Source organism: Scardinius erythrophthalmus, assembly GCF_964197995.2.
Source record: "Scardinius erythrophthalmus genome assembly, chromosome: 2".
Taxonomy (NCBI): Eukaryota; Metazoa; Chordata; class Actinopteri; order Cypriniformes; family Leuciscidae; genus Scardinius; species Scardinius erythrophthalmus.
Genome location: NC_138222.1, coordinates 38,908,027 through 38,930,820, shown reverse-complemented (window position 1 = coordinate 38,930,820; position 22,794 = coordinate 38,908,027).

The window sequence follows — 22,794 nt, the reverse complement described above, 5'->3', positions numbered from 1 at the left end:
ATACTGCTATCTGCTAAGTAGCATGACACAGTTCACAATTAATGCCCGATATCGAACTTCACCTAACTATTAAACCAGTCTACAGTTTACAGAAAACATTTGTTTACTTACCAGGGCTTAACTATACCGTTGTTGTCACAATAACTGTCATATAACACAATAACACTACAAACACGAGCATCTTTGATCGTAGCATTGTCCCTGTCTGCCCGTTTATTATATATATAAAAATACACATACTTAACAGTGTTAAATTTGAAAAAGTACTGTTCGACAGAACTGCTTGGTTTGTTACCACAGTTATCTGCGTGGTTCCTCGGCGATGAAGTAGGCCTACATTTGCGGCTATCCAACACGAAAATGCATGCAGCAAATAAGCCGTTCACAATATTTTCTTCAGATAACTCCAAATTTCTCCCACACACTGGACTTGATTTTTGATGACTGTCGACAACTTTACAATCTCCACTAGCTATTCTTTTCTTCAACTCATCAGCATCCATCCCGACGACTGCAAGCAGGTCGCGCGCGCGCGGTTATGATGCATTTTTAAAAGTGAAAGATCCTGGGAGGGCGTGGCGCGTCGGCAAATAAACTGATGTGGATTTTAAATTATTTTATCAACTTGAAATACAGGCATATTTTTGTAGACGTGTTCCTAAATATATTAATATATTTTTACGTTTGCATGTGATTGTTTTAAACCCGTGTTTAGACCCGTATTTCCCCGTGTCCGACCCGACACAGTTGGATATTTTTCACAAGGTTTGAGCAAAATTTGCGGGTCACCCGTCCGAACCCGTGCAGGACTCTAATCAGGCAGACAATCGCCATTAGCTAAAACAAGTTTATTATGGTTCTGTTCCCGTTCCTGTGATGGCAAAGACAGTGTATACCCTTGACACAATATGCCGGTCTATTAGCCGCACCATTTTTCTGACCCCATGCTGCGCGCGCGCACCCAACCTAGGCGTTCGATGTTTACAAACATTGAAGGGGTCTATACAGTGTTTACAAAAACATGTGTGTTGCTCTGTAATCAATAGGTAGCCTATAAGTGAAAATGGGCTACTTTATTGAAGCTTTAGCAAGTTCCTTTTGGTTGATGCAATACAGTGGGCTCCGCAAATATTGGCACCATTGGTAAATATGAGCAAAACTGAATTATTATTATTATTATTTTTACAGTTTCTTCTTTGCTTTTTATTCAAAATATTCACAAGTAATTACCCTATAATTTTAATTTAAATAGCTGAAAGACAAAAGTTCTTATCATAAAACAATTTTTTTTTTTAAATATGTATTCAACAATTATTAGCACCCCTAAATTCTAATTAGTAAAAATCTAATTGAAGTAAGTTTACCTTAGTGATCAGGAACACTTAAGTGATAAGTCATGACTTCCTGTTTGGCTGGGTTCTAAATATGAAGTGACATGCAGGACAAATTCCTAGTCATTAATCATGCCTGTGTCTATATTGGCCCCACACACTCTGAGGAGGATGGTTTGAGTTGCCAAACAAACTGTAAGGATCGTACGTTGTAGAATTGCAGATTCTAATTGTGTCCTGTTGTTTAGAAAGTCTCTAAAACTATGATCAGACCTCACCTATATAACCACAATTTGTTTGGGAAGATTACAATAAAAAATATTTTGTGTAACCCCTCCAGTTCTATTCGTACCATGCTGAGCAGGATTCAAACGGGCTTTTCTGGCATGAGAGGTGGGCATGCTAACAAAGATGCTAACGACGGCATCCTCTAGAGCCCTATTTTAATGATCTAAGCGCATGGTCTAAAGCGCACGGCGCAAGTGCACTTAGGGCGTGTCCAAATCCACTTCTGCTAGTTTAACAAAGGGAAAAATGGTCTGCGTGCCCAGCACATGGTCTAAAAGGATCAAAGTCTGAGAATTGCAGAAGCTTTGGGTCCTGTTGGTAATTGGTCCTGAATGGCGCCATGGCAGATTCGCTATTTACATGGCGAAATTTGTAAGCGGAAAGACTGAACGCATCTCCAGAGAGGAAAAGGATCTGCTCATGCGCAAAGTTAAAGAGTGCAAGCAGACCATCTATGGGACAAGTTGGATTCCACCATATCTTTATGAACACAATAATAATCTTTTACATTGTAATCCTTTTATTTTTTTAAATATAGCATGTTTGTGTGCTGCTGCGCGTCCCTTTGTGTGTAATAAGCAGAGTATACGTGCGTTGTGGACCCGCCCATAGGTTCATATTACTAATGCGCCCTTTAAATAAAATAAAAAAATACTGCGCCATTGACTTTAGACAAGGTTTTTGTTGGTCAATGGCGCAGTCTAGTTCATTTGCCTCAAAATAGCAATGCGCCAACAATGTGACTGAACAGAGCGCCTATGGGCGCAAAAGCATTTGCTATTTAAACAACATGGCATAGGATGTGAAAATGATAACTGCGTCAGGCTAAAACTAGCAAAAAACACTTGCGTCACGCCTGGCACCGCATTGCGCCGGGTGTATGATAGGGCCCCAATGTCAGTCACTAGTGCACCTCTTGAGGCCAGTGTAGTGAGGTTTACTTGCACAGCTCTTATTACCTGACCGTCGTTACATTCGGTGATATCAAACAGCAATCTCATGCACCTACAGCTTGCCAGGCTTTTCTGGAACTTTCAGTGGGACTGGATGTTATGGTCAGATGAGACCAAAATCAAACTTTTTGGAAAAAACACTAGAGGTGGGTTTGGCAGAAACATACATAGCCATGTAGAAAACCTAATCTCCAAGTATGAAGTGTGGTGGTGGATCATAAACTCCATCAGACAACTTCAAGTACCAGCAGATATTCCTAAAAATCATGTTTTCATACAAATCACTTTGTACAAATTCATAAAACAATCACCATCTTGTAAAATACTTATTATTTCCCATGATATTGTGTTGTAATCCTCTTCAAAATGAAAACAAATGATAAAACTATTTTTAAAGACATTCATTGTAATAATGGTTACATTTTATTTTACAGTACGTGCACTTTTAATATACTTACAGTGTACTTACCCACAAAAGTACTGAGTAATGTAAGGTAACAACATGGGTTTAGGGGTAGGTTCAGGGTTAGTACCTAGTTATTACCCAGTTAGTGCCATTACTATAATAAACACATAGTATGTGAGGAACAGAACTGTAAATTAAAGTTCTACCGTAATAACCATTAGAATCATTAAAGCAATGTGAACATTTATTATTAACTTTTCACTTGTTGTGGATAAATAGAACATAAAAATTACCAAATAAAGAAAATTATTTATATTGTTGAGTAATTTCTGTTACATGTGACCTACGAGTTGCACAGGATAGAAATCTGGTAATGTAGTTCAAACTCCCTTGCTTGAGCTTAGTCCAATCTTCCATTAAATCTTCTCATAATGACAGGATGTTATATTATTTGTGAAGAATTTCCCTGTGTGGGTGTATATAATGTGAAAGTCTCAAAAGAACATGAGAGATTGTGATGTCATCATTGGACTTGTTTTTCTTGTTTTTATCAAGCAAGACCTCTGCCTGGGTTTTTTCATTAGTTTTGATTCAATGTTTTTGTCATTGTTTAGAGTACCAAGGATAGAGTTAGCATTTAACCAATGCAAATAGCAATATTAATTATTATTATTATTGCTATTATAGCAAATAGTGCTATCTTGTATTTTTTGGTTCAGTGATGTTACAATGCAGTATTGTTATACTTTTCATACTCTCAAACAATACAAGTAATTAAAAAGGTTTTTTTTTTTTTTTTAATTCAGTTGAAAACTTGACTAGTGTGAAGATAATCTGTATGTTAGACAGAGTTGGTTCATGACCAAAGGGATAGTTCACCAGAAATGAAAACTTTGTCATCATTTACTCACCCTCATGTTGATCCAAACATGCATGTTTATGTTTAGACAAAAGAAGATATTTTGAAGAATGTTGGTAACCAAACAATTTTAATGACCATTGACTTGACAAAAAAAAAAAAAAAAATGAATAGGCATCTTTTATATTCCACAGATTAAGTCATACAGGTTTGGATCAACATGAGGGTGAGTAAATAAATGACAGAATTTTTATGTGAAAAATTCTGTGAAATTTATTTTTGTGTGAAATATATCCCTTTAAAATTTTAACTGTGAAATAACCCAGTTAAGGTCTAGCATCAGCTTTCTTTACATGCTCATTATACAAAACATTTTCAAGAAGGAGATCTGTTTTCAAATGAAAAAAACTCAATAATTCTAAAAGTAAAGCCAGTTGTCAAAGTCTATAAAGTGTCCTTTCACATGTGATGAATGTTATATGGTTGGACCCAATTCAAGAGAATTGCTGACCACACAATTTACTTAAAAATGGCAGTTTGGACCAATAGATCTTCAGAGTCTTTGTTATGGGCCTCATTGTGTGGTGCTGACCTGTAGGTTGTATGAAGAAAGCCATCCCACATCCTGGTTAAAGCCTCATTAGAGTAAAGACCAGCTGGGTAAGCGGGTGGGACACTATTCTTAAATCCATTTACCCACAACTCCTACACAAGCCTCTAACCGCTGAGAAATTGTGTGGTCACTTAAAACGGTGGCCTTTTGTACACTATTTTCTCACACCCAGTTCATTATTTAAGATGTCAAACTAAGTCATCAGCTCACTGGTTTACTGGGAAAAGATTACCATCTCAAATTAGAGTTGTTAAATGACATTTAAATGTTATGTGTTAAATGAGACATGGAAATCAGTCTGCCGTTGGCCTTTTTTACATTTAGCTATTATTTTTAGCTTCATATGCATTGTGCTTTTAATGAACAAATGACGTATTTGGTTGACAATATACCTACGTTTCCATTTTTACCTGTTCAAACAGGATAGCTAATTGTTTAAGCAATTTAGGACTAATTATCAAAATGTCAAAAAATAATTAACAATTTTTTTATATTATACACACATATAGTAACCCCAGCCTTTTGTCGCTTAAAAACTCACTTGCCGTGTAGACAGCTTTGTTGATTATAATATAGCAATCTATATTTGTCGCATTGCTCACTTTAGACACTGTGTAATTCACGACATGAAGTACATCATATCTGAAACAGCAGCCACATGACATTTTTAGACATTCATGAATAGAGGCAAGGCTGTATAATGATGCTCATTTTCCAGCACTACAGCAGAGCAAGACATCATTTCCACTGCGTCTTTGAACAACAAATGCATGCTGGGAATCCGTTGCTGCAAGCTGTATAACATATGTTGCATATAAAAGTACATTTCTGATTGGATTACATTCCCTTACTGTATTCAGTCTAGTTTTATAGAAACCACTGGCAATGCATTGGCACATCAGTTACAGTCAGTTTCTTTGGATACACAGTGGAGTGCCAAGTGCCCTAACTGTAGTGCTTGGTTTCATGTTTAATATGCTGAAATAAACTTAAGATATTCTCTGCTCAGCAGACATTCTGCTGAGTTTATCATCAGTAAAGACGCATCATGCAACTGTAGCAGTTGCGGTGGTTAAAAGAAATGTTTTTCTCTGTATCTTTCTCTCTGTATCTCTACCCTTGTGAAATATATTCATTAGAGGTTGCAACTGAAAGTTGCAATAAGCAAAAAATAGCAAACATTTACTCAAACTTGAATAAATTACGAAATATATAAAATAAAACTTAAATTTGTTTTTGGCCTTTTGGAACAGGCACAACAGAAATGATCACATCTTCACATCTGAACCAACAGATGGTTAACGGGTCCAGTTCGTTTACATTAGTTAATTCATAAGGTATCGTGAACTATAACCATCATTTTCCAGAATTTATTAATCTAGGTTAATGTTAATTTCTACATATAATTCATACTTAACTTAAAGTTGCATTAATTAACATTGAGTAATAGCTTATTGGTAGCACTTTACTATGTTTATGTTTGTTAACATTAGTTAATGCATTAACTATCATGAACTAACAATGAACAAACTATTTTTACAGCATTTATTAACCATTGTTAATGTTAGTTAAAAGAGCTGCACGATTAATCGTTAAAAGATGGCGATCTCGATTCAAACATCCACCCAATCCGCATGACAACTATTTGGACATTAAACCTTTGACAAGTTTGATCACACCAATTAAGATCTGCATTGGTGCTGCCCCGGAGCCAGAGAGAGCAGTTGTCATGTAGGTATGAAACAGCTTTGCCGTCTTTTCAATCACACAGTATCGCTATTTCTTATATAATCATTTAAATGATAACAGAAGTGATAAAAGTTTATAGTTTGGATATAAACACTGATGTATATGGTAGCCATCAAAATAGAGTAAATCACCTTTTGATAGTATCTGTCATAACTGACAACAGGAAGCAACTGCAAGTGAACTCTTTTATTGAAGGCAATAATATAAAATAAGTCCAAGATGAAGCAGCAGGCGGGTGGCGCAGGGACTTTGATGGTCAACAGAGGTGCAGATGAAGTGAAGCGTTGAATGCGTTGAGATATCCAGACACAGAACAAAATCCACAGAATACACCGAACAGGAACAAGGAAGCATGAAACTGGAGACGTAGCACAGGAACGGGAACAAACACACAGCACGGAAGACTTGGGATTTGGGAGCAAGTATATTAGAAACGGAGCGGAGAGGAATGTTCTTGGTTGAAAGCCACACTTTTTGACCGAGGACGTATACGGGAGGCTTAGACCGTAAGGCGGTAAGGCGGAGACTTACCTGGCAGTAAATCTATGGCACAGTCATAGGGACGATGCGGAGGAAGAGAAGCAGCACGAGACTTACTGAACACCTCCTTCAGGTCGAGGTACTCCGCGGGCATGTTAGACAAATCCACTGCTTCCTCCTGAAACACAGAAACAGAAACAGACAGACAGACAGACACAAGACAAGACTCATGACATTTAGTGCTCCAGGTCAAGACAGATTTCTGTTGCCAGTCCACTCTTGGGTTGTGACGGATGAGCCAGGGGTGCCTGAGAACGATGGGTGCAAGAGGAGAGTCCAGTATATAAAAGAAGATGGTCTCGGAGTGGTTGCCTGACGTGATGAGGGTGATATCTTCAGTAGTGAGGGAAATGGTGGGAAGTTCTTGACCATTGAGGGCGTGTACAGCAATCTCGTGTGTGAGGGGCTTGAGGGGAATCTGAAGTTTGTGCGCAAATGTGTGGTCCATGAAATTACCCTCAGCTCCGGAGTCCAGAAGTGCCTGACAGTTGTGAGTGTTGGTTGACCATCTCAGTCTTACCGGAAGGAGCGTAGATGTAGATGAGGTCTTCTCGGTGGAGATCCCACCCGATAGTAGCCTCATACTAACTATCGGGCTTTTTACCGGACAGTTGTGAGCAAAATGGCCTGCAGTAGAGGCAGAGGCCCTGGGATCTCTGCCTTTCCTTCTCCTCCCGGGAAAGCGGAGCTCACCCTAATTGCATGGGTTCGTGATCGTAAACGGGGCTGACCACGTCCCCGCCGCTGAAACGTAAACCCTCAACTCCTCCAGGAGTGCGGCTAGGCAGGACCCGTCGTTCGACTCGGGACAGTCGTGCATCTACTCTCAGAGCCAGCTCAATCAGTCCATTAAGGGATGTCGGAAGGTCCAGGGCGTAGATCTCCCTCTGGACGCGGTCAGCCAACCCATGCAGGAACATGTCCCACTGCGCCTCCTTGTTCCATTGACACTCTGCCGCTAGGGTTCGGAACTCGATGGAAAAGTCAGAAACCGATCTCTCTCCCTGTCGCAGATCCGCCAGTACTCTGGCCGCCTCTCTCCCGGCGACGGCCCGATCGAATGCTTGTTTCATTTCAGCGGCGAGTGTCTGGAACGAGGCGCAGCATGGATCTTGGTTTTCCCACACCACCGTTCCCCATAGTGCCGCTCTCCCAGTCAGCAGCGTCAGGACAAATGCGACCTTGGCTCGCTCACTGCTGAAGGTCCTGGGTTGGAGAAAAAACTGCATATAGCATTGTGTTAGAAAAGCTCTGCAGTAACTAGGTTCACCGGAAATATGATTCCGGGACTAGAAGGCGGGGCTCCGACTGGGAGGGACTCTATGGTGGTGTGGGGGGAACGGCCGGCGTGGGCGGCGCAGTGGGAGGTCGCAGAAGTTGGAGTTGCTGGGTGAGCTCGGACACCTGCGCCACCAGTGCCTGTACTGCACGACCCGTGTCGTTGAGATTCTTCTCTTGGGAATCCATAAGACGAATGCTGCTAGCAATACATTTTTCCAGCGATGCTGATGAATTACTCGCTGCTTCCATTGCTTGGTCAGATCATTCTGTCATAACTGACGACAGGAAGCAAATGCAAGTAAACTCTTTTATTGAAGGCAATAATATAAAATAAGTCCAAGATGAAGCAGCAGGCGGGTGGCGCAGGGACTTTGATGGTCAACAGAGGTGCAGATGAAATGAAGCCGAACAGGAACAAGGAAGCATGAAACTGGAGACGTAGCACAGGACCGGGAACAAACACACAGCACGGAAGACTTCAACAAAGATCTGACAAAGGAGATGAGAAATGGGTGAGTATTTAAAGGTGAATAAATAGGCTGCAGCTGGCACCGTTAATGAGATCAGCAATGATCGGCAATGATGGTCGGTAACACCCATTCACACACACCCACACATACATAACAACATAACACAAGACAAGCAGGAAACAATGCATTCATGAACCGTGACAGTAACTTGATTCTTCAAATAAAGAGTATCAATTACATTTTTACACCAGTAGGTGGCGACAAGTGACTGTTAAAAATGTATTTGTCATTGAATCAAGAGATTTGTTCAAAACTGCTGATTCATCCCATAGTGAAACAAGTCAAGTTTTTATGAGTGAGTCATTGAATCATTCATTCAAACTGATTTTTTTTTTATTCTTTCAAATCAACGGTCAAAAAAACGTTCATATTCATGTTAATTCACAGTGCAAAAAAACACATAACATAAAGTTGTATGTTAACAAAACCTTTTGACTAAGATTAGTAAATGTTGTATTGTTCATTGTTAGTATGTTAAAGGGATAGTTCACCCAAAAATTAAAATTAGCCAATATTTACTCACCCTGAAGCCATCCTATGTGTATATGGTATTCTTCTTTCAGACAAATACAATCAGAGTTATATTAAAAAATGTCCTGGCTCTTCCAAGGTTCATAATGGCAGTGAATGGCTGTATGTCTTTGGAAGTCCACCAAAGTGCATCTGTTCATTATTAAAGTGCTCCACGCGTCTCCGGGGGTTAATAAAGGCCTGCTGAAGTAAAGCGATGCATTAGTATAAGAAAAATATCCATATTTAAAACTTAATCGGCTAAAATAAACTTAATCCGGCAGATGGCTGTACGCATTGATTTACGCAAAAAGAATAACCCTTGAACTTGATGCACAACGTAATGACGAACGCAGTTACCCTGCCAGCCCTGTTTGATTGAACTGCGAGAGGCCTCAGTTGCCGTCATTACGTTGTGCGTCAAGTTCACGGGTGAGTAAATCATGGGCTAATTTTCATTTTTGGGTGAACTACCCCTATAACGAATGTAGTTAAAGATGCAGTGTGTAGATTTTAGCGGCATCTAACGGTTTGATTGCGAATTGCAACCAACGGCTCAGCCCACCGCTCGCCCCTCCCTTTCGAAGAAGCTATATGGTGGCCAAAACAGGACAAGCATGTCGTCATCTGGGACAGCAGAGAGTAGCCAGTCAAGCAACATCGTTTGAGTTTGTGGTAAAATGATGAAACGTTTGCAATAGGCATTTACTCTATGAACTACCAAATTACACCTTTGTGTACACAGTAGTGAAGCAATGCCAACAAATCATTTACATTTATACAAATTCTGAAAGTAAGCATTATTGGTCACTTGATAGGTACATGGTCCTGTTACATGAAATCCAGTGACATATTTTTCAAGAGAGAAAAAACATTACTTCTCGTGGTGGTGATGCCCATTTTGTAGCTAAAGAAACCAAACAACAGTTTTCACTTAACGTTACATTGCTGAAGTTGGACGAACTTACCTGTCCAGTAGAAAACAGGCAACTTCGCCGTCGTAAAAATAAAATAAAACAAATCCTGCATCAGCATCTTCTATATGGAAAAAGCCAAACCAATGTCAATCCAGGATTTCTGCTGTCATCTGCTTGACGCTCTGTCGGTTCTTGTGCAAAATAATATGTGTGGTCCTCCATTTGTTCAAATTTCACTACTAACGTTACTACTTCTACTTCTTCTTCTTGCGTATTCAACATAGTGATGGTGCAAGTTGCCTCTAAAAACACCAGTGAAGAAGAAGCAAAACCAGAGTGACGAAACGCACCTTGTCGAGAAGTTTGTCCGTTAAGGGCTACTGTACTCATCTGCTTTTCTGTAGTATGCATTATTAGATGGTGTTTACTGAGTCTGATAATATAATTTATTTCTTTTAATATCAGTCTAATGCATTAAAGGTTGTATCAGTGATTTCAGGCCCAAAAAAGGCCCAAACATAAATAATCACATTCATTTAATCTTTCCTAACGATCCACTAGCTGCCCGCCCCATAAGCAGGCCGTCAAAAAAATGCATCTCTGTAGGTAGCCTAGGCTCTGAGATCTGCACACAAAAACAATTGGTTTCACCAACCACTCAAAACCAAAATAAATAGTGTTCCAACCAATCACCGACAGGGGGTGGGTGTTGTGAGGCTGCATGCGAAGTCGGAGAACACGAGCGCAAAACCTCACAACACTGTCGGTGATTGGTTGGAACTAAAAGCCTTTTTTGGGCCTGAAATCGCTGATACAACCTTTAAGCTATGTTAGCGTTTCAGAGCGTCCACAAGGACACGGGTTTCGTGACATCATCGCGTACAATAGAAGTCCCATTTCATTGGCTTGGCGCCAACCAATAAAACGGCTCCTTTGAACACCCCCGCTCCCGCCCCCTTTCTCTCTCGCCACCACTGAGTTTCAAGTGCACAAGTTAATTTTGCTCCTAATATATCGCGAAAAGAGTAGCAAAAGTCAAGGCGCGAAATCTGAAATCGCAGTGACAGATTTGAGAAGTTGCAAGTGCCTAATTTAGGTTGTACTGCGAATGTGAATGTAAGATTAAATGCAAATATATATTACTAGTTTGTGTCTGTCATTGTATTTCTGTGAATGGCATTTTAAACATTTGTAACTACTTGTCTGCAGCTTCAAATTCATAATACAGGTTTGTGACTATTGTCTGTGAGTGCAAATTTCAACATTCAACTTTAGATTTTTATTTTCCAGGTTTTCACATTATTGAAGCTGTGCGTGTAAATGTTCACGTACAAGTACAAATATTTATTGTCAAATTCACATCTACGTGCTCTCGAGTTTTACTCTTTTACCTTCATACTTGTGAAAAGGAGAAAGCAGCGCAACCTTTCTTTCCACGCATTTTAGACGTGATATGTGAACGGCCCCTAAGGGGACCCGCGGTATATGTAGATAGAAATGGCTCATTCTAAGGTAATAAAAACATAACGGTTCATTTTGTAAGGTCTTTATACACCACTCAAAACATAGTTATGTATATTATAATGCATTTCTTGTAAAAATGTAAAAAAAAAATTACTGCCTTAGTTCATGACACATACCTGTAACGACTATGTAAATGATTTGAACCTTATTTTGAGGTGTTACCAACTTACCATAAAATGTTTCCATGTTGACAGTGCTTTATATTAACATAACATAATCTGGAACAAAGCAAATTGACTAAGTATTAAATTGTACAGGTCTTGACTGTTCTTCCCAGTATTGACTAGCACTACATGCTTGGATTATGCATTTGTCCATTCAATTAGGCAGCTGTGGAGGCTAAATCAAATGGAAATAGTGTGAATCGACAATGGTCTGGATTTATACTGGCCACAGTATCATATATTCCAGCTGATGTGTATTGATTGAACTCCATGCAGGCTCAGGAATATCGTAGTCTGTATGTATCAGAGGGAATACGTGCATTGAGGAATTGGTGTGTGTGTGTGTGTGTGTGGCACCATCTTGCCTCTTGAGTGTGATCCATAGCTGTTCTGATAAGGAATATGGTATAGGTTACTGTTTGTACATTTGTAGGAAACTAATGATGAGGCAGAGACGAAGGTGAAGGTGACCTGGCAAATAATTTGCAATAATTATTGGACATCGCCAGAGACTGTTGCTTGTTGTTTGTTTTAATGTTGTCCATATTATCTATATTGGTCAAGATATTTAATTGTTCATGCTCATTTCCTCTATTTGTAAATTTAGATAACCTTTACCATCATTTAACACTAAGGGCCCTATCTTACACCCGGCGCAATGCAACGCCAAGCAAGCAATGCAATGCAAGTGTTTTTTGCTAGTTTCAGTCCGACAAAGTTAGCATTTTCACATCCTGTGCCACGTTTGTCACGGTTGGGATGATTGCAAAAAAGTGCGAGGACTCAAGTGCAGAGATATGATGGTTTATTTACAGACGGGAAAACAAATACAAAACAAAACCCACGAGGGGGAAAAACATAACTGGAAAATACAAAACCAAAAACAGAAGCAGAACTTACTAGGGATTTACAGGGAACAGGAAACATCAGACAACGAACCGACACAGACTGCAAACAAGAGGGGACTAATAAAGGGAAACTAATCAAGGGGGAACAGGTGGGAGAACTCAAACAATAATCAGATAACAAGGGGGAGGGAGCAGACAATGACATGAGCACATGGCCCAAAATAACAAAACACCCATGTGCAGCACAAGACAGGACAGGCATGTGACATTACCCCCTCCCTACGGAGCGGCTACCAGACGCTCCATCAGACCAGGGCGGGACGGGAGGGACAGACCAGGGCGGGACGGGAGGGACAGACCAGGGCGGGACGGGAGGGACAGACCAGGGCGGGACGGGAGGGACAGACCAGGGCAGAGACAGTCCATCGGGCGGCCAGGGCACCTCGGGCGGCCATGGCGGATACGACCCCTCGGTCGGCCACGGCACCTCGGGCGGCCATGGCGGATACGACTCCTCGGGCGGCCACGGCACCTCGGGCGGCCACGGCGGATACGGCACCTCGGGCGGCCAGGGCGGAGACGACCCCTCGGGCGGCCAGGGCGGAGACGACCCCTCGGGCGGCCAGGGCACCTCGGGCGGCCATGGCGGATACGACCCCTCGGTCGGCCACGGCACCTCGGGCGGCCATGGCGGATACGACTCCTCGGGCGGCCACGGCACCTCGGGCGGCCACGGCGGATACGGCACCTCGGGCGGCCACGGCATAGAGGACCCCTCGGGCGGCCACGGCGGAGACGACCCCTCGGGCGGCCACGGCGGAGACGACACCTCGGGCGGCCACGGCGGAGACGACACCTCGGGCGGCCACGGCGGAGACGACACCTCGGGCGGCCACGGCGGAGACGACCCCTCGGGCGGCCACGGCGGAGACGACACCTCGGGCGGCCACGGCGGAGACGACACCTCGGGCGGCCACGGCGGAGACGACACCTCGGGCGGCGGCGGCTCAGGAACTGGAACTGGCGCCACCGGCTCAGGCACTGGAACTGGCGCCACCGGCTCAGGCACTGGAACTGGCGCCACCGGCTCAGGCACTGGAACTGGCGCCACCGGCTCAGGCACTGGAACTGGCGCCACCGGCTCAGGCACTGGAACTGGCGCCACCGGCTCAGGCACTGGAACTGGCGCCACCGGCTCAGGCACTGGAACTGGCGCCACCGGCTCAGGCACTGGAACTGGCGCCACCGGCTCAGGCACTGGAACTGGCGCCACCGGCTCAGGCACTGGAACTGGCGCCACCGGCTCAGGCACTGGAACTGGCGCCACCGGCTCAGGCACTGGAACTGGCGCCACCGGCTCAGGCACTGGAACTGGCGCCACCGGCTCAGGCACTGGAACTGGCGCCACCGGCTCAGGCACTGGAACTGGCGCCACCGGCTCAGGCACTGGAACTGGCGCCACCGGCTCAGGCACTGGAACTGGCGCCACCGGCTCAGGCACTGGAACTGGCGCCACCGGCTCAGGCACTGGAACTGGCGCCACCGGCTCAGGCACTGGAACTGGCGCCACCGGCTCAGGCACTGGAACTGGCGCCACCGGCTCAGGCACTGGAACTGGACGGCGGCCATCTTGTCAGGGGACACAGGCTCGGCAGGCGTGACGTGAACAGGCTCGGCGGCGGCCATCTTGTCCGAAGACACAGGCTCGGCAGGCGTGATGTGAACAGGCTCGGCGGCGGCCATCTTGTCCGGAGATACAGGCTCGGCGGTGGCCATCTTGTCCGGGGACACAGGCTCGGCGGACGTGCCGTGGACAGTCTTGGCACTCTCCAGGATCTGATGTAGTCTTTCGAAGTAATCCAACAGAGTTTCAGCTGCTCTGTCTATCTCAGACTGCACGGGGACCTCCGAGACTGGGACCACCAGACTCGGGATCACCGGAACTGGGACCACCGGACTCGGGACCACCGGCACTGGGACCACCGGAATGGCCACAGAGGGGTTCTTCCTTCTCCATTTCGGAACCACCGGAACGGGCTCTGTGCTGGACGGAACCAGTGGCGAATGGGACCCTGGGTTGGTGATGTCCAGCCCAGGGTCGAAGAGGGGCCAGAGTGGAGAGTGGTGTCGGGACTCCTCTCGACCACCTCCTCCCCTGCGGCCTCCACGGGTCCCGCGAAATATGACCAACCGGGTTCCCAAAAACGACTGTCCTCTCTCCCGCTCGGTGACTGGGGAAGAAACACTGCCGGACATGCTGCTGGATAGTGAGTTCTTCTGCTGAGTCCTCAATTGGTCGGTTCGTTTTGTCACGGTTGGGATGATTGCAAAAAGGTGCGAGGACTCAAGTGCAGAGATATGATGGTTTATTTACAGACGGGAAAACAAATACAAAACAAAACCCACGAGGGGGAAAAACATAACTGGAAAATACAAAACCAAAAACAGAAGCAGAACTTACTAGGGATTTACAGGGAACAGGAAACATCAGACAACGAACCGACACAGACTGCAAACAAGAGGGGACTAATAAAGGGAAACTAATCAAGGGGGAACAGGTGGGAGAACTCAAACAATAATCAGATAACAAGGGGGAGGGACCAGACAATGACATGAGCACATGGCCCAAAATAACAAAACACCCATGTGCAGCACAAGACAGGACAGGCATGTGACAACGTTGTTTAAATAGCAAATGCATTTGCGCCCTGGGCGTGCTGGTCTGAAAACGAGGTGTGTTCTGGCGCATTGTTGGCGCTTTGCTATTTTGAGGCAACAGAAATAGACTGTGCTATTGACCAACTGAAACCTGGTCTAAAGTCAATGGCGCAATATATATATATATATATTGTTTATATATAAAACAATTGTTTTTTTGCCTAAATTCACTAATATTTCTGTTTTATTTTATAACTTAGACAAAATAGAGTAGAACTTAAAACTGGCAATTTCTCAGTTATCAGCCACAACATGAATTATCAACTTATCATTTTAGCCAGATTATTAATCTGTCTAATTAAATTATTAATTTGAATCTAACTTCTAATTTGTACACACATGCATTTTGTGGTTGTGTTTACTTCCTTGACCCTACTCTAAAGCCCAGGGTTGACAGCACATCAAATACAAGTACAAATAACAAGAAAGACTATTCATATCATCACCAAAGAAATCATTTTATGGTATTTGCTATAACAGCATGAAGGACTTTGTGATCATTTTTGATGGCAGGATCATGATAAATTATGTGTCTCTTTGCTTCTGCAGCAATCCCTGAGACGTCTGATGGAAAGTCTGTTTTTCATTTTGCAATTCTTTCAGCCTCACAGTATAGAGCCTCAAACTGTCTAGAAGAGGTGTATGAGAGAGAGGACGAGTCTTTAGGGAACACTGAGTAAGATGAATGAGGTCCTTTTGAAAGTCAAAGATGACCACCCTCCCATCGCACACCACCAGCCACATCACTATTACCATACCTGACAATGTCTGCACCAGACTTTAGCACTAATTACAGCCCTAGTAATGGGAAATATCAGCAAAAGAGTCTCCATACGAATAAAATGAAAAAAAATTAAACTGTATGCTTGTATTTGTGAAAAATATTTGCTTTATTATTCAGCTGGCTTATTTGTGAATAAGTCAGAATTATTTTTCAATATCTGAATCGCCATTCTGAAATGCCATTTTTTAGCTTCTCAAGTCAAGCCTCTCAGTTTTTTTTAACTATGGCTGCTATTTGTTATGTAGTTTTCTCTATTAACCCCATCTCTATTAACTCTATTGTTTGTTTGTATGTGTGAATGTGAAGGAAGGAAGAGAGAGAGAGAGAGAGAGAGAGAGAGAGAGAGAGAGAGAGAATGCCTCTAATCTCCTCTGATTCACTTTGACATGTGAATGACACAGTGAATGGTTACCATGGAAATAAATGTGTAAAATTTATGCATGCACCTTTTTTTTCTGTCTCAGCCAAAAAGAGGGAGATTTTGCTAATGGAGTGTAAGTGCTACTGGTCTCTCTATCTGACTGTTTCTCTTTGTGTGTGTATTTAAATGTGTGTGTGTGTGTGTGTGTGTGTGTGTGTGTGTGTGTGTGTGTGTGTGTGTGTGTGTGTGTGTGTGTGTGTGTGTGTGTGTGTGTGTGTGTGTGTGTGTGTGTGTGTACACAAATGTGGTTGTATGTATCTTTCTCTGGGCTGGCCATTATATTGTGCGTTGTTCTTAGGCATCAAAGCATGTTAGCATGATTAGCGGTGATGTCATGTTATGAAAGCACAACAATGTAAAGGCTGGATTTTAAAACTAGCCTCATTCAGCATAAACCACCAATTATTTGCCACATTTGTATTGACATACACTGGATTTAAAGTAAGGTATACACAAGAAACAAACTAGCTGAATAATAAGCGCGCGCACACACACACACACACACACACACACACACACACACACTCATGCACAGAGGCACAGAGGCAGTGGACAACCCCCAGGGTGCAATTTTACTATTTTGGTTTCCTGCATGAATTCCAGGAATTGTGTAAGTATGTGTGTGTGCTGGTGAAACAATGAGCATTACATCCATCATTACATTTTCTAAGGGCATTATTTCAACTTCTCTTAGCCATATTTTATGGCCTTATTTTTACTGCCACATTCTTAGATTTCAAAGTCATAGCTCATATCCAAAAATGCTTCTCTAAAGTCCTGCACCTCATAAAAGAAATAGTTTATGCTTCAGTGCAGGACGAAAAGAAATTCTGTTTATGAAATCTGCAAATGTGGTCAGAAATTAGATGTTTTACTTGCTGTTCAAACCTGTCATTACAGTGTGAATGCTGTACAAATGATTCAGTAGGGTCTAACTGCAATAATATCGCCTTCCTTTGCAATACTCAAGAATTTCAAACATGTTCTGCTCCTCTCTCTGAATTTATCAGCTTGTTAACCTTTAGATCAGCAGTCAGTGAGAGAAGAAATCTGATCCAGCAGTTCTGTACACAGGGTAATGGCTCTTTCTTTCTCATCCCCAGGCAAGTTAGTCTCTTCATATATAATGGACACAGCAGCAGCGTAATATAATTCTTAGATATTTGTTTTATGATATAATCTGCTGTGTGAATAGTGCTGATCTGGATTAAGAGTAGTTCTATTCTAAAGGTGTTTATAGGTATTTCAGTAGTTTGTGGCTCGATTGACCATTGTTTTTTAAACAGAGTATGAAATGTGCAAGATGTCAAATTAATTAAGAGTACAGTCCATCTTATACCAGAAATTATTACTGGAAAAAATAATATGAGAGACATAGAAAGGCAGAGAGAGAGAGAGAGAAAGGGAGATATGGACAGAGAGAGTAAACCAATGACTGTCCAGAGCCATTAGAATGAGGGATATTTCAGCTTGACTGAGCAATTCATTCTCAGCATGTCACATTGAATTTTCTCAATTCTAAAAGCCCCCATATTCCTCACTTTTTCCTATCCTTTCAGATGCTGAAATATTGCTTCCAAACTCACTCACACAAATACATGCACCAAATATTTCTGCTTGCTTAGATTGTTAATCACAGTGAACATGAAAATTACATTTGAATATGTAAAGCATATTTTTAAGACGTTATCTATGATACATGGACATCTTAATGAAAGTTCAAGAGGAACAAGTTCATCTAATCCTGCCAATCACAACCCAAGGATAACCATAAATAAATGTTTGCTTACATTGCTCCAAGTGACCCACCAAAGTTATTAATATTATAGTTTTGAATTTAGTTTTATGTAGGCTGTAGTTTTATTTTATTTGTCATGTACACTATGACTGTTAGTTTGATGTTTTTTTCAGCATTTAAGTTTACATTTATTTAGTTTTTTGCTGATAGAATTAATGTGTTAACTGATATAATTCTGCATTAAATTACTCATTGCCATCTAGTACCTATATATCATTACTGATATTATGTATATAGTGTCATCTTCATGTTTAATGCATTTTTAATGGTTAAACAATTAAAAATCTTTACAATATGTATATCTAACAATAATTTGTGGCCTTTTTCTTTTCTTTCCTCACAATTAAACTATTTAATTGTGGTTTCATGAAAATGTACTTTTTTTTTAAATGTACTAGTTTTTATTTTCATTTTAGTTAACAAAAATGGTTTCATTTTATTTGTGTTAATGACAATGGGGGATATTTGGAGCTAGAGTCAAGTTATGGAACAAACTAAAAAAATCTTTATCCAAAATATTTTAACCTTTGTCTCACTAAATTTAAAAGAACTTGTGAAACCATGCATAAACATATTATGTATTTTTAAATGATATCAGTTGTATTGATAATGTTTAATTTTGTCCTGGATCTCTTTTGTTGATTTTGGGTGAGTGGCTTGCACTCTACAATATATCTCCTATCTCTCTTTCTCTTCCTTATCTGACTTCCCTCTCTCTCCCGCTCTCTTTTTCCTCCCGGCAGTCAGACAGTTGTGACAGGCCTGCTTCTGTCTGACTGATGTTACTGAGATGCCAAATGTGAGAGAGAATGGCAATTATGTCAAACTGCGCAGAAACATGTGTCTGTGTGCACCAGCGCCGACCCACCTCGCTGCACCTGATCACTCTAAATAACTCTGAACACAGGTATTCTGTGCCAGTGGCAGTGAAAGAGATCCTGCGGATTTGTTTTCCTAACTCTCCCTTCTTTTTCTTTCCCTCTGTATTTTGTTTCGTTTTTTCTTTACCCCTATGGCTCTTCAGTCCGCAGCCTTGAACTATCAGAATAAATAACCCACAGTGTTTCTATTTGCGAGAAGCTTTTAAAGTGTATGAGACAGTACTGCATTGATACACCACTATGTGTATGATTATGTGTGTGTGTGTGTGTGTGTGTGTGTGTGTGTGTGTGTGTGCGCGCGCGCGTTACATGCTGTCTCTCAGTACGAGACAACAGCATTCAGTGCTGTAAATTTAAAAATAGCAACCTGCAAATACATAGTTATGCTCCAACCACAAAGTGGAACAGTGGACTAAATGAGATCTAGAGCAGATTGTAGGAACATTTCACAAGAGAGACACACCAAGTGGAGCACAGGGCAGAGAATTTATATTCCCTTAAGTGCTATAAAAAGAAAGAAAGAAAGAAAGAAAGAAAGAAAGAAAGAAAGAAAGAAAGAAAGAAAGAAAGAAAGAAAGAAAGAAAGAAAGAAAGAAAGAAAGAAAGAAAGAAAGAAAGAAAGAAAGAAAGAAAGAGGCACCATATGTTGGTGTCTGTTTTTACAGAAAATAATCTCAGTGCTGCTTTTACTGCAGATCCACAGGATGACAGCACTTCCTGGCACTTGGCCAGTAACATGCAGGCTTTAGGATTTGTCCATTACTGCTTCTTATTATTGGGTGGGGGTGTGACGGAATTGTTACCGAAGTTTTGAACACCACTTCTTAAGACTGAATAATTGCTACTAAGCAACAACACAGAAGAAAAACAGTAAAGGTTTGAAAGTTTGGTTTAAGGAACTGAGTGAATGAAGAAAAATGCTTGAAAAAGAAAGAGTTTTTGGTATGAGAGAGAGAGAGAGAGAGAGAGAGAGAGAGAGAGAGAGAGAGAGAGAGAGAGAGAGAGAGAGAGAGAGAGAGAGAGAGAGAGAGAGAGAGAGAGAGAGAGAGATTCTCTTTCTGAATCTTGGCTAACATCCAGCTGAAGGTAATCTCTGTTTCTAACCCACTCTCTCTTCAAGACATATAAGAAAATTAAATGTTTGAGATTGTCCTCTAGAAGTAAATCATATGAAATAGATAATTTGCAAACTGTTTATATTTAGACCAAATTGTACCTTTCTGTACAATATTTGTTTTAAAATCTCATGACCAATTATTGTCATCAAAAAAAAAAAAAAAAAAAAAAAAAAAACGGTTACCATGTTATTTTTGGTCCTACCCTGGGACATGGTTAATTTTTTGTCTATTTTATAATACATGCTGCGTTATGTGTTCCTGTCTTCAGATTTATATATTTACAATGATATTTGGATACTATTTCAACAGTACATTTCAATGTAATGACATCATGTCATATTAAGCTATGACATGTACAAACTGCTGAAAGTGATGCGTTAAATGGCACTTAAAATATGAGTTTACAGCTGTGGAAAGGCACTGTTATTTTTCTGTGATTAGTATATTAATGCATCTTACATTCATAAAGCCAGTATTTCATTGCTGAAAATGTGTGTTAAAATTGCCTTGTTTATTTGGAAAAGAAAGAAAAGAAAAATATTGTAAACACCTGTGGTTGAACTACGGAAGCCAGAGTCTGTCATTTCTGAAGAAGACTAATGAAAGATCACTATAGCCTTTTGATTGATAGTGAATGTGATCTGTAAGAGCCAAATATTCCCCTTGAGTAGATCATGAGCATCACTGACTGCAATGCTTTCTGAGCACTGGCCCAGTTCTCACAGCCCTGCACAGTGAGGCTGCAGTGTAAAATAAACACAAGGTCATTTGAAAGGATTTATGACATGTTTATGGGGCAACAGACTTCACATTCCTACTTCCTCTTCTTCTACTGTTTATTCACTGTGCTAACCTAAATGCTGCCACATCTCACATTCCCATTTCCCGTCTTATCTGATGGGATTTCCAAAAACACTTAGAGCCAAGAGTAGTGCAAAAACACAAACACACACATAAGAAAATCTTGTAAATGCTTTCTCAAATGGTCAAAATAAGGGTTGAGAAATGAAAGAGGGAAAGAGCAGGATTTCAAGTAAGTTCTAAAATGAATTTTATAGACTATCTATCTATCTATCTATCTATCTATCTATCTATCTATCTATCTATCTATCTATCTATCTATCTATCTATCTATCTATCTATCTATCTATCTATCTATCTATCTATCTATCTATCTATCTATCTATCTATCTATCTATCTATCTATCTATCTATCTATCTATCTATCTATCTATCTATCTATCATAGAAAGAAGAAAAGGAATGAAAATCCAAGTTAAAGGCAACATAGAGAAATAAAGTCATGGCAGAATGAAACATGTCATTATATGCCGATAGAAAAGCACACTGAGGCATATAATGTAATTACTTCCCAACTTTCACAGTGTGTCAATCATGCCACTATCTGCTTATGCTTTAATGGGATATTGAAATGTCCTCTCAGCTGAGAGGCAATGAAGGCTCCTGCTAATTAGTATGAACGAGGAGCGTTAAAATGAGTAATGCTGTGGAGGACAGGTTTTAATTGAGAATAATATAACGCTCTATCCCTCAAATTCATCAAAGCCACACACTAATTGCTCATCAGACTAATGTTGCCACAGACCATGTTTTACTTCCTGTACGTTTTTGGACCAAGAAAGTTTCTTTGCTCTAATTGATGTTAGATAATTACAGTGACATTTTAGAGTAGGGTGACTTACACATTTTATAAGACAGTGTTTAACTGAAATTAGGAGATAAGTAAATTACTAATTAAGTCATTACCAGTGGTGTGGTAATGACTCCTCGTGTGTCAGTAGGTGAGCTGAAGTCTCAGGGCGCTTATCTTAGAAATGGGAAATGATTTAAATCTATTTATGATCAATAAAATATCACATCTCTATCCAAAAACTACAAATATAACTTAATCAATGTTTTAATGAATGTAACAATGGACAGCCTGTGAAATAGTCATTTATTCAGAGCTGTATTTAGCTGTAACAATAATGGTTTTTGAGGACAAAACTGTCTCAATTAGTATGGATCATGAGCAACCACATTTCCATAACAGAGTCATAGTACATAGTCAAAGGACTCGAATTGGTGAATCTGTTCATTTACATGAATTGCCCAAACGAATTCACTTGAATTGGATTTTCCGATCTTGAATATGAGGGTGGACCATTTTGGGGACTTGCTCAGATAAATGAATTCACTATATGAATCAGACTTCTGGCACTAGCTCTACATATGAGAAGGAGAGCAAGATGGGTGAGTATACTAGGTGAGTATGTTTGATTGTTTCCAGCAATGTACCAATTGGTTGTGAAAAAGTAACCTTTTGAAAAAAGTCAAATTTACAGTACTTTGAAAATAGCTGAACTATTTTCACTATTTTCTACTGTACCAGTTGTATTTGTTTTTAAACCTTGTTCGTTATAAGTAATGGCAAGAACATTTTTAAGGAATGTTGCCTTATTTTGTAGAGCTATAATTGAGTCAGAAAACACAGCTAATTATTCAATCCATATGAGATCTCTCTTATGTATGGCCATATCACAGCACAGATGACAACATTGC